This window comes from Triticum urartu, chromosome 5A, assembly GCF_056163025.1.
Source record: "Triticum urartu cultivar PI428250 chromosome 5A, HENAU_Tu73, whole genome shotgun sequence".
Taxonomy (NCBI): Eukaryota; Viridiplantae; Streptophyta; class Magnoliopsida; order Poales; family Poaceae; genus Triticum; species Triticum urartu.
The window spans coordinates 630,725,980-630,738,093 of record NC_141877.1 but is presented as its reverse complement, the minus strand read 5'-3'; positions in this window follow the sequence as shown (position 1 = coordinate 630,738,093).

The window sequence follows — 12,114 nt, the reverse complement described above, 5'->3', positions numbered from 1 at the left end:
TGGACTGTCACCCACACGGTGCTTAGCATTACCATTCTTCACTCACTCACACACATAAAGCTAGCAAAGTGATCTGGCTAGTACAGTGCAGGGGCTACATGAACCTGATGATGTTAGCAACCAGATATGCTACTTATCAGACTCTACTGTGATACTCCCTCCGTCCCAAAATAAGTGAGTCAACTTTGTACTAACTTTAATACAAAGTTAGTGTAACAAAGTTAGTACAAAGTTGACTCACTTATTTTGAGACGGATGGAGTACTTTAGAAGACACCTAAGGCTTGTCCTAAATTATATTCTTTTTCTACACTACTATTAAACAAGAAAACATGTTTAGGGCGAACAAAAACTCTGCCGTTCCCACGCCCGTATGAGGGAAACAACCGCACCCTCGATTCCGTTCGCAGCTCCCTAATTTTCGGGCCGATTCCAACTGAATCGTGCCTCCTGATCCTTTTTTCTCTCCCCAGATCGAGAAAAACGGCGCCACCGCTCCTCCCTTCTTCTCATTCTGTACACTTCCCCTTGACCCACCCCAAGTCGACCCTACCTCCGGTCGTCGCCCGCGCTCCTGCAAGCCATCGCTGACCTCCTCAGACGGTCAACCGTGCCCAAAGCCCTCCTTCGTTTTCTCCCGCCAGTCCAAAACTCGCGTCGCCGCTGACCGGCCCCTCGCGTCGCTCCGTTGCCCGCAGCCCCACACTGGCGCATCGCATCGCATGGAGGCGGCGGCGGCCTCTAGGAAGGAGGGGGGGGGGGGGGGGGGGGGAGGCACCCAACGCGTGTTGTGTCAAACTTGTCTTCGAAGGCTGCATGTCGGCAACATGCATGCACCAGGGTAGTATTACTTAGCTACGAAGGGAGTAGCAGTAAGTTGGCAAGACCATTTTGGTTTTCTACTATTGTAGGTCAGCCATGATGTTACTTACGTAATTGACATCAGCACGTACGCACTATAGTCGGTTCAGTAGGCTATATAAAGGACCGATGCCCGTCGCTGTAAGATCATTCCATTCCAATCAAAGCAAGGCAATCAGCCTCAAGCAGTACTCCTCCTCGTGTGTGTGTGTATGTGTCTTCTGTTGCACTAGTGAGTACTAGCAGGTAGTGCGCGGCGGCACGCCGCGCCACATGAATTTACAAACTATTTGTTCTTTTTGGTAATATTTGGTAACTTGTCCCAAGACTTGATTCATTGCAAAGTAGTTCATACAAGAAAAGAATACATCTAGTTGGTACGTGCATAAGTGATCTACAGTAGATAGTGATAGTGGCTACTGGCCACAGAATTATAAAGCTCTTGTTCTTTTTTTAGATAAGATGTTGATCGTCCAGCTGGGTTTGTCTCAGTGATGTAGTGGTAAAGAGATGAGGCTAGTTCTTATGCTTTGGTTCTTGGTGGTTTGTTCCCTATGTACACAATGTTGAAGTTGCTTTCATTTCATTCAAACTTAGTCCGTTTTGAATTGATGAATGTCCTAGATCTCGACGGATTGCAAACTATCTTGAAATTAGAGATAACCTTTTTTATTTTAAGAATCCTTGTTTGCTTTGATTTCTCTGACAGAATATAAAGTGGACATGAGAGCTACTTTGTTTGTTTAATAAGGTTGTAAACTTAGACGCATGTATCTTTATTTCTTTTCAAACAAAGTGTTTAAACTGAAGTTTTCTTTTTGCTTGACAACTACAATGAATTCGGTGCGGTAGAGGAGCGAAAGATAAATAGTACAGAAAGATAAAAGTCAACATATCTATACATTGTTGACTGGCAGAATAAGTTTTAATTAATCAAAACCAACATAAGCGAGGTGGGAGGAAGAATTAATTAGCATGTGAGTCACTTCATATGAAAAACAAATTGAGGCTAGGCAGTGCAAAAAAATGCCGAATCAACTAATTGATATTAGTTAGTCTGAAGGAGTCGACTGCCTTGTGGCCCAGTTTGGGCGTGAGCCAACCCGACAAAAAAAAGTAAGATTTATATTGTTTTTTAGAAGAAAATAGGTTATTTTCTGCTTTTAATAGTACTTACTTCATAAAAATGCCACCCAGTTCAGTGCACTTTCATTATCATGCCATTTCTTTTTTTTCTTTTCCATTTTCTAGCACTTGAAAGGACCAAAGTGCCTCTGATGCTATCTAACCTTATCTGATGTGTGTGGACTGGTTGGATAAGGATTGCTCTTGGGCTAGCTCGTCGCCGTACCCCACTGCTGCTTGCGGAAGCCACCGCATCTCTCCGCCATAGCTTGCCCACGCGTGTGCGAGCAACCGTAGCTCCCCCGCCGATGGCCCATGCCTTGCTGATGCCTGCGCGAGCCACTGTGGTTCGTCGCCGGTGCTCGTCCATGTCTGTAGGCGCCGGCGCAGCTCGTCCTCGCCTCGCGGATACCTACACAAGCCACCGCAGCTTGCCACGGGTTCTCCTCCACGCCCGCGCGCGACAGCGCAGCTCTCCGCGGGTGCTTGCCCTCGCCTGCGCGCATCGGCGCAGATCGCCCTCCCCTGCTGGAGAAGCATTCTAGTGGCGAGACTGGTGCTGAAGAGAAGGTGGATGCCTTGTGCAGGTCCTGAGCAAGTGGCTTAATGGCAGCAACGGCCGGAGGAGGAGATGGATGCGTGTGCAGGTCCTGAAGGTGTTGAATGCAAGCAACATGTAAGTCACATTTATTGTAGTCTTTTGCTTGATCATGGATTGCAATTTGGAAAGTACATCAAGAATAGCATGTCACGTTTAGCTTCACAACCAGGATGAACTGAGCGACAATACGACAAATGAATAATACCACAAATTTCAGTCCATAAGCTACTTGTTGCAATCTGTTTTGTTGCACTTGCTGTAGCTTATTCAAAGACAACAATGGAATTGTAGGTAGAAGTGGCAAAAGTATGTAGACCTCAAATTTTTGTACATTGGCATGCGAGAGATATACATGTTGGGGAACGTAGCAGAAATTCAAAATTTTCCTACGTGTCACTAAGATCTATTTATGAAGAGACTAGCAACGAGGGAAAGGAGAGTGCATCTACATACCCTTGTAGATCGCTAAGCGGAAGCGTTCAAGAGAACGGGGTTGAAGGAGTCGTACTCGTCGTGATCCAAATCACCAGAGATCCTAGTGCCGAACGGACGGCACCTCCGCGTTCAACACACGTACAGCCCGGTGACGTCTCCCATGCCTTGATCCAGCAAGGAGAGAAGGAGAGGTTGAGGAAGACTCCATCCAGTAGCAGCACGACGGCGTGGTGGTGGTGGAGGAGCGTGGTACTCCAGCAGGGCTTCGCCAAGCACCGCAAGAGACGAGGAGGGAGAGAGGTAGGGCTGCGCCAGGAAAAGGTCAAAACTCATGTGTTGGCAGCCCCAAAGACCTCAACTATATATAGGGGAGAGGGAGGGGGCTGCGCCCCCACCTAGGGTTCCACCCTAGGGACGGCGGCCAGCCCAGATCCCATCTGGTGGGGCGGCCAGGGGGCGGGGGAGAGGGGAAACTTGCCCCCCAAGCTAGGTGGGGCGCCCCCTCCCCAAACCCTAGGCGCCTTGGGCCCTTGTGGGGGGGGGGGGGGGGCGCACTAGCCCACCTGGGGCTGGTCCCCTCCCACACTTGGCCCATGCAGCCCTCCGGGGCCGGTGGCCCCACTTGATGGACCCCGGGGACCGTCCTGGTGGTCCCGGTATGTTACCGATAAAACCTGAAACTTTTCCGGTGACCAAAACAGGACTTCCCATATATAAATCTTTACCTCCGGACCATTCCGGAACTCCTCGTGACGTCCTGGATCTCATCCGGGACTCCGAACAACATTCGGTAACCACGTATATCTATTCCCTATAACCCTAGCGTCATCGAACCTTAAGTGTGTAGACTCTACGGGTTCGGGAACCATGCAGACATGACCGAGATAACTCTTTGGTCAATAACCAACAGCGGGATCTGGATACCCATGTTGGCTCCCACATGTTCCACGATGATCTCATCGGATGAACCACGATGTCAAGGACTTAATCAATCCCGTATACAATTCCCATTGTGTTGCGGTACGATACTTGCCCGAGATTCGATCGTCGGTATCCCGATACCTTATTCAATCTCATTACCGGCAAGTCTCTTTACTCGTTCCGTAACACATCATCCCGTGATCAACTCCTTGATCACATTGTGCACATTATGATGATGTCCTACCGAGTGGGCCCAGAGATACCTCTCTGTTTACACGGAGTGACAAATCCCAGTCTCGATTCGTGCCAACCCAACAGACACTTTCGGAGATACCTGTAGTGTACCTTTATAGCCACCCAGTTACGTTGTGACGTTTGGCACACCCAAGGCACTCCTACGGTATTCGGGAGTTGCACAATCTCATGGTCTAAGGAAATGATACTTGACATTAGAAAAGCTTTAGCATACGAACTACATGATCTTGTGCTAGGCTTAGGATTGGGTCTTGTCCATCACATCATTCTCCTAATGATGTGATCCCGTTATCAACGACATCCAATGTCCATGGTCAGGAAACCGTAACCATCTATCGATCAACGAGCTAGTCAACTAGAGGCTTACTAGGGACATGGTGTTGTCTATGTATCCACACATGTATCTGAGTTTCCTATCAATACAATTCTAGCATGGATAATAAACGATTATCATGAACAAGGAAATATAATAATAATCAATTTATTATTGTCTCTAGGGCATATTTCCAACAGTCTCCCACTTGCACTAGAGTCAATAATCCAGTGCACATCGCTATGTGATTAACACTCAAGGTCACATCCCCATGTGACTAACACCCAAAGAGTTCTGGGTTTGATCATGTTATGCTTGTGAGAGAGGTTTCAGTCAACGGGTCTGCAACATTCAGATCCGTATGTACTTCGCAAATTTCTATGTCTTCTTGTGGATGCAACTACTACGCTACATTTGGAGCCATTTCAAATAATTGTTCTACTTGGAGCTATTCTAAATTGTTGCTCCATTATACAAATCCGGTATCTCTACTCAGAGCTATCCGGATAGGTGTTAAGCTTGCATCGACGTAACTCTTTACGTCGAACTCTTTATCACCTTCATAACCGAGAAACATATCCTTATTCCTTTAAGGATAATTTAGACCGCTATCTAGTGATCTACTCCTAGATTACCTCTGTACCCTCTTGCCAGATATGTGGCAAGGCACACATCAGGTGAGGTACTCAGCATGTCACACCGTATAGAGCCTATGACAAAAGCATAGGGGACGACCTTCGTCCTTCCTCTTTCTTCTGCCGTGGTCGAGCTTTAAGTCTTAACTTCATACCTTACAACTCAGGCAAGAACTCCTTCTTTGACTGATCCATCTTGAACACCTTCAAGATCATGTCAAGGTATGTGCTCATTTGAAAGTACCATTAAGCGTTTTGATCTATCCTCATAGATCTTGATGCTCAACGTTCAAGTAGCTTAATCCAGGTTTTTCATTGAAAAACACTTTTCAAATAACTCTGCATGCTTTCCAGAAATTCTACGTCATTTCTGATCAACAATATGTCAACAACATATATTCATCAAAAATTCTATAGTGCTCCCACTCACTTCTTTGGAAATACAAGTTTCTCATAAACTTTGCATACACCCAAAATCTTTGATCATCTCATCAAAGCATACATTCCAACTCCGAGATGCTTACTCCAGTCCTTAGAAGGATTGCTGGAGCTTTGCATACTTGTTAGCATCTTTCAGGATTGACAAAACCTTCTATTGTAACACATACAACTTTTTTTACGAAAACTTGGTAAGAAAACTTGTTTTGACATCCATCTGTAAGATTTCATAATCGAAAAATACAGCTAATGCTAACATGATTCCGACGGACTTAAGCATCGCTACGGGTGAGAAATTCTCATCGTAGTCAACTCCTTGAACTTGTCGGAAAAAACATCTTAACGACAAGTCGAGCTTTCTTAATGGTGATACTTACCATCATTGTCCGTCTTCCTTTTAAAATCCATATGTACCTAACAGCCTTACGACCATCAAGTAGTTCTTCCAAAGTCTACACTTTGTTTTCATATATGGATCCTCTCTCGGATTATATGGCCTCGAGCCATTTTGGAATCCAGGCCCACCATCGCTTCTCCATAGCTCGTAGGTTCATTGTTGTCTAGCAACATGACTTCCAAGACAGGATTATGTACCACTCTGAAGTAGTACGCATCCTTGTCATCCCATAAGGTTTGGTAGTGACTTGATCTGAAGTTTCATGATCACTATCATAAGCTTCTACTTCAATTGGTGTAGGTGCCACGGGAATAACTCCCTGTGCCCTGCCACACACTACTTGAAGAGACGTTTCAATAACCTCATCAAGTCTCCACCATCCTCCCACTCAATTCTTTCGAGAGAAACTTTTCCTCGAGAAAGGACCCGATTCTAGAAACAATCCCTTATTGCTTTCGGATCTGAGACAGGAGGTATACCCAACTGTTTTGGGTGTCCTATGAAGATGCATTTATCCGCTTTGGGTTCGAGCTTATCAGCTTGAAACTTTTTCACATAAGCGTCGCAACCCCAAACTTTTAAGAAATGGCAGCTTAGGTTTCTCTAAACCATAGTTCATACGGTGTCATCTCATCGGAATTATGTGGTGCCCTATTTAAAGTGAATGTGGTTGTCTCTAATGCCTAACCCATAAACTATCGTGGTAATTCGATAAGATACATCATGGTATGCATCATATCCAATAGGGTGCAGTTATAATGTTCGGACACACCATCACACTACGGTGTTCCAGGCTGTATTAGCTGTGAAACAATTTCCACAATGTCTTAATTCTGTGCCAAACTCGTAATTCAGATATTCATCTCTATGATCATATCATAGATATTTTATCCTCTTGTCATGACGATCTCTCACCTTCACCCTGAAATTACTTGAACCTTTCAATAATTCAGACTCGTGATTCATCAAGTAAATATACTCAACATCTACTCAAATCATCTGTGAAGTAAGAACATAACGATATCCACTACACGCCTCAGCACTCATTGGACTGCACACATCAAAATGTATTACTTCCAACAAGTTGCTTTCTAGTTCCATTTTACTGAAAACGAGGCTTTCAGTCATCTTGCCCATGTGGTATGATTTGCATGTCTCAAGTGATTCAAAATCAAGTGAGTCCAAACGGTCCATTTGCATGGAGTTTCTTCATGCATATACACCAATAGACATGGTTCGCATGTCTCAAACTTCTCAAAAACGAGTGAGCCCAAAGATCCATCAACATGGAGCTTCTTCATGCGTTTTATACCGATATGACTCAAATTGCAGTGCCACATTTGTGTGGTACTATCATTACTATCTTATACCTTTGGCATGAAAATGTGTATCACTACGATCGAGATTCAATAAACCATTCATTTTAGGTGCAAGACCATTGAAGGTATTATTCAAATAAACAGAGTAACCATTATTCTCCTTAAATGAATAACCGTATTGCGATAGACATAATCCAATCACGTCTATGCTCAACGCAAACACCAATCTCGATGATAGAGGGAGCGTGCGATGCTTGATCACATCAAGCTTGGGAAAAACTTCCAACACATATCGCCAGCTCACCTTTAGCCAGTCTCCGTTTACTCCGCAGCCTTTTATTTCGAGTTTACTAACACTTAGCAACCGAACCGGTATCTAATACCATGGTGCTACTAGGAGTACTAGTAAAGTACACATTAACACAATGTATATCCAATATACTTCTATCGACCTTGCCAGCCTTCTCATCTACCAAGTATCTAGGGTAATTCTGCTCCAGTGGTTGTTCTCCTTATTACAGAAGCACTTAGTCTCGGGTTTGGGTTCAACCTTGGGTTTCTTCACTAGAGCAGCAGCTGATTTGCCGTTTCATGAAGTATCCCTTCTTGCCCTTGCCCTTCTTGAAACTAGTGGTTTCACCAACCATCAACAATTGATGCTCCTTCTTGATTTCTACTTTTGTGGTGTCAAACATCACGGATATCTCAAGGATCATCATATATGTCCCTGATATATTATAGTTCATCACGAAGCTCTAGCAGCTTGGTGGTAATGACTTCGGAGAAACATCACTATCTCATCTGGAAGATCAACTCCCACTTGATTCAAATGATTGTTGTACTCAGACAATCTGAGCACAAGCTCAACAATTGAGCTTTTCTCCCTTAGTTTGCAGGCTAAAAAAATCGTCGGAGGTCTTATACCTCTTGACGTGGGCACGAGCCTGAAATCCTAATTTCAGCCCTCGAAACATCTCATATGTTTCGCGACATTTTAAAACGTCTTCGGTGCCTCAACTCTAAACCGTTTAACTGAACTATCACGTAGTTATCAAAATGTGTATGTCAGATGTTTGCAACATCCACAGACGACGTTCGAGGTTCAGCACACTGAGTGGTGCATTAAGGACATAAGCCTTCTATGAAGCAATGAGGACAATCCTCAGTTTACGGACCTAGTCCGCATAATTGCTACTATCAACTTTCAACTAAATTTTCTCTAGGAACATATCTAAACAGTAGAACTGAAGCACGAGCTACGACATAATTTGCGAAGACCTTTTGACTATGTTCAGGATAATTAAGTTCATCTTATGAACTCCCACTCAGATAGACATCCCTCTAGTCATCTAAGTGATTACATGATCTGAGTCAACTAGGCCGTGTCCGATCATCACGTGAGACGGACTAGTCATCATCGGTGAACATCTTCATGTTGATCGTATCTACCATACGACTCATGCTCGACCTTTCGGTCTCTTGTATTCCGAGGCCATGTCTGTACATGCTAGGCTCGTCAAGTTAACCTAAGTGTTTCACATGTGTTCTGAGGCCATGTCTGTACATGCTAGGCTCGTCAACACCCGTTGTATTCGAACGTAAGAATCTATCACACCCGATCATCACGTGGTGCTTCGAAACGACGAAGTTTCGCAACGGTGCACAGTTAGGGGGAACACTTTCTTGAAATTTTAATGAGGGATCATCTTATTTACTACCGTCGTTCTAAGCAAATAAGATGCAAAAACATGATAAACATCACATGCAATCAAAAAAACAGTGACATGATATGGCCAATATCATATAGCTCCTTTGATCTCCATCTTGGGCTCCATGATCATCATCGTCACCGGCATGACACCATGATCTCCATCATCATGATCTCCATCATTGTGTCTCCATGAAGTTGTCTCGCCAACTTATTACTTCTACTACTATGGCTACCGGTTAGCAATAAAGTAAAGTAATTACATGGCGTTGTTCAATGACACGCATGTCATACAATAAATAAAGACAACTCCTATGGCTCCTGCCGGTTGTCATACTCATCGACATGCAAGTCGTGATTCCTATTACAAGAACATGATCAATCTCATACATCACATATCATTCATCACATTCTTCTTGGCCATATCACATCACATAGCATACCCTGCAAAAACAAGTTAGACGTCCTCTAATTGTTGATTGCATGTTTTACGTGGCTGCTATGGGTTTCTAGCAAGAATGTTTCTTACCTACGCAAAAACCACAACGTGATATGCCAATTGCTATTTACCCTTCATAAGGACCCTTTTCATCGAATCCGATCCGACTAAAGTGGGAGAGACTGGCACCCGCTAGCCACCTTATGCAACTAGTGCATGTCAGTCGGTGGAACCTGTCTCACGTAAGAGTACGTGTAAGGTCGGTCTGGGCTGCTTCATCTGACAATACCGTCGAAACAAGATTATACTAGTAACGGTAAGCATATTGAACAAAATCAACGCCCACAACTACTTTGTGTTCTACTCGTGCATAGAATCTACGCAATAAACCTAGCTCATGATGCCACTGTTGGGGAACGTAGCAGAAATTCAAAATTTTTCTACGTGTCACCAAGATCTATCTATGGAGAGACCAGCAACGAGGGGAAGGAGAGTGCATCTACATACCCTTGTAGATCGCTAAGCGGAAGCGTTCAAGAGAACGGGGTTGAAGGAGTCGTACTCGTCGTGATCCAAATCACCGGAGATCCTAGTGCCGAACGGACGACACCTCCGCGTTCAACACATGTACAGCCCGGTGACGTCTCCCATGCCTTGATCCAGCAAGGAGAGAAGGAGAGGTTGAGGAAGACTCCATCCAGCAGCAGCACGACGGCGTGGTGATGGTGGAGGAGCGTGGTACTCCAGCAGGGCTTCGCCAAGCACCGCAAGAGACGAGGAGGGAGAGAGTAGGGCTGCGCCAGGAAGAGGTCAAAACTCATGTGTTGGCAGCCCCAAAGACCTCAACTATATATAGGGGAGAGGGAGGGGGCTGCGCCCCCACCTAGGGTTCCACCCTAGGGGCGGCGGCCAGCCCAGATCCCATCTGGTGGGGCGGCCAAGGGGGGGAGAGGGGAAACTTGCCCCCCAAGCTAGGTGGGGCGCCCCCTCCCCAAACCCTAGGCGCCTTGGGCCCTTGTGGGGGGGGGCGCACCAGCCCACCTGGGGCTGGTCCCCTCCCACACTTGGCCCATGCAGCCCTCCGGGGCCGGTGGCCCCACTTGGTGGACCCCCGGGACCCTCCTGGTGGTCCCGGTATGTTGTCGATAAAACCCGAAACTTTTCCGGTGACCAAAACAGGACTTCCCATATATAAATCTTTACCTCCGGACCATTCCGGAACTCCTCGTGACGTCCGTGATCTCATCCGGGACTCCGAACAACATTCGGTAACCATGTATATCTATTCCCTATAACCCTAGCGTCATCGAACCTTAAGTGTGTAGACCCTACGGGTTCGGGAACCATGCAGACATGACCGAGATAACTCTTTGGTCAATAACCAACAGCGGGATCTGGATACCCATGTTGGCTCCCACATGTTCCACGATGATCTCATCGGATGAACCACGATGTCAAGGACTTAATCAATCCCGTATACAATTCCCTTTGTCTAGCGGTACGATACTTGCCCGAGATTCGATCGTCGGTATCCCGATACCTTGTTCAATCTTGTTACCGGCAAGTCTCTTTACTCATTCCGTAACACATCATCCCGTGATCAACTCCTTGATCACATTGTGCACATTATGATGATGTCCTACCGAGTGGGCCCAGAGATACCTCTCCGTTTATACGGAGTGACAAATCCCAGTCTCGATTCGTGCCAAACCAACAGACACTTTCAGAGATACCTGTAGTGTACCTTTATAGCCACCCAGTTACGTTGTGACGTTTGGCACATCCAAAGCACTCCTATGGTATTCGGGAGTTGCACAATCTCATGGTCTAAGGAAATGATACTTGACATTAGAAAAGCTTTAGCATACGAACTACATAATCTTGTGCTAGGCTTAGGATTGGGTCTTGTCCATCACATCATTCTCCTAATGATGTGATCCCGTTATCAACGACATCCAATGTCCATGGTTAGGAAACCGTAACCATCTATCGATCAACGAGCTAGTCAACTAGAGGCTTACTAGGGACATGGTGTTGTCTATGTATCCACATATGTATCTGAGTTTCCTATCAATACAATTCTAGCATGGATAATAAACGATTATCATGAACAAGGAAATATAATAATAATAAATTTATTATTGCCTGTAGGGCATATTTCCAACAATACAGACACTTCAACAATGATTCATAGATGAATATGAAATAAGTTCACATCTGCCAAAAAACCGTGATGAGTTCACCTAATGAGTTCATAGATAAAACTAAATGAGTTCACAACGCAGAATGTAGATGAGCTCACCGCTGATATAAGATCACGGCTCAGAGAAATTGAAGGAATTGAGTTCAAATACAAGAAAACTACTTGATGAAATAAGTCTGGAACTCCGTGTTTGGAACTTGATTTATGTTTAATAATATGAATGTGTGCATCATTTGATGCAGAGGCCCGGGTAATCCCCTTTTTGAAATAAAATATGTGTAACATCAATTTCATAGGGATCAATCATCCAATTTGTAGCTCTCTCTTTGGTATAAGCTTCTTTGTTGGATATGTGGCGTTGGAATGAGACTAATGTTACAGCCCAATAAGCGGTATGTGATAGCAGGCCTTCTCTGTGTCGACGGGCCATATTAAACTCATCTTTGTCCGGCAGGACAGTGGAGT